The sequence below is a fragment of the Arachis duranensis genome, chromosome 6, assembly GCF_000817695.3.
Source record: "Arachis duranensis cultivar V14167 chromosome 6, aradu.V14167.gnm2.J7QH, whole genome shotgun sequence".
NCBI lineage: Eukaryota > Viridiplantae > Streptophyta > Magnoliopsida > Fabales > Fabaceae > Arachis > Arachis duranensis.
The window spans coordinates 41,353,795-41,355,508 of NC_029777.3; positions in this window are offsets into that span (position 1 = coordinate 41,353,795).

Consider the following 1,714-nt stretch of genomic DNA (forward strand, 5'->3'; position numbering starts at 1 on the left):
TAACCCAAATTGAAGATCTCTGAAGAAGTTTTGGGAGTAGTATAAATAGAAGAGATTGGTGTACTTGTAGGGGACTTTTACTTTACTTTTTGACACTTAGACATTTTTACACTTTTTAGCACTTGTAATTGAGAACTCTTTTGGTACTTCCGAGAGAAGACCCAGAGAGCTAATTTTGATTCATCTTGGAACTTCTCTTCTTCATTTTCTTTAAGCTTTAAGCATTTTTCTTCTTCTTCATCATCTTCCTTTATACTTAGTTTAATTTTTGTTAATGGCATTTGTTGTTGAAATTGGAGCAATGACTCACTAAACCCCACTTTCATTAGGGGGAAGAGCTCTGCTTGTTGGAATGAATTGGTGAACTCATCTTTTCCTCCTCAATTCTAGTGGTTGATCCAAAGAGGGAACTCTTGATCTTCAAAGATTCAACCACCATCGAGAGAGGGGTTAATCTATGTGAATTGTGTGGTGAATTTGAGGAATGAGCCACATAATTCAGTTTAGAGTTCATCCTTTCATGATTTCCTTGATCAACACACCTTGGTTAGTATGTGAGATGTAACTCTCCTTGGTTGAGACTATGGGAATTGTGTGGCTGGATTAAGTTTGAGCATCATCTCTTCTCATGAACAAATAGATCACGAGAGTGGCATTTGGTTATGTTGAGAGAAATTGAATCACCAAGAGATTGGGATTCAATTACCCAATTGCCATGGATCTATACCCATGATTGAGAAGGATTTTGACTAACATCAATTCATGAAAACTAGCATCTCTGATCCCTAATGATCCTCTCTATCATTAATTCTCATTTCTTTTGTTCTTAGTGTTTGAAAACCCATTTCCCAATTCCCTTCTACATTCTTGCAATTTATTATTCTTGTCATTTACATTCTGTTTCTTTATTCCTTACTCTCTTGCTCTTTAGAATTCGGCACTTTATTTTATTGCAATTTACTTTTGATGTCATTTAAGTTTCTTGCAATTTAAGTTTCCGTTATTTACTTTCACTTTATTTCTCTCTTCTAGTTCTTTACATTCTTTGCCATTTAAATTCTTGCAATTATGTTCAAAAATCAAAATGCTCATGAAATCAAAATTTTGTTTGCTTGACTAAATCTACCATTTAACTAAGGTTGCTTAATCTACCAATCTTCGTGGGATCGACCTCACTCTTGTGAGTTTTATTACTTGATACGACCCGGTATACTTGCCGGTTATACGTGAAATCTAATTTTTACGTATAAGTCACTATGACGTGTCCACGTGGAGCACGCATTCGCGTCACCTATATGTACGGCCACTATGGCAAATTATATATCAAATTGAAGCCCCGGACGTTAGCTTTCCAACTCAGCTGGAACCGCATCATTTGAACCTATAAAGCTCAAGTTATGGTCGTTTTAGTGCGAGAGGGTCAGGCTGACAGCTTTGCAGTTCCTTCAACTTCTTGTATTCCTTCCACTTTTGCATACTTCCTTTCCATCTTCTAAGCCATTCCTACCCTGTAATCTCTTAAATCACTTAACACACATATTACGTCAACTAATGGAAATAAGAGAGGATTAATATTATCAAATTTAAAGTCGAAAGAAGAATGTTTTCAATCATAGCACAAAATCCGGAAGGAAAAAGTAAAACCATGCAAATAGTATGAATAAGTGGGTAAAGAGTTGATAAGAACCACTCAATTGAGCACAAGATAAACCAT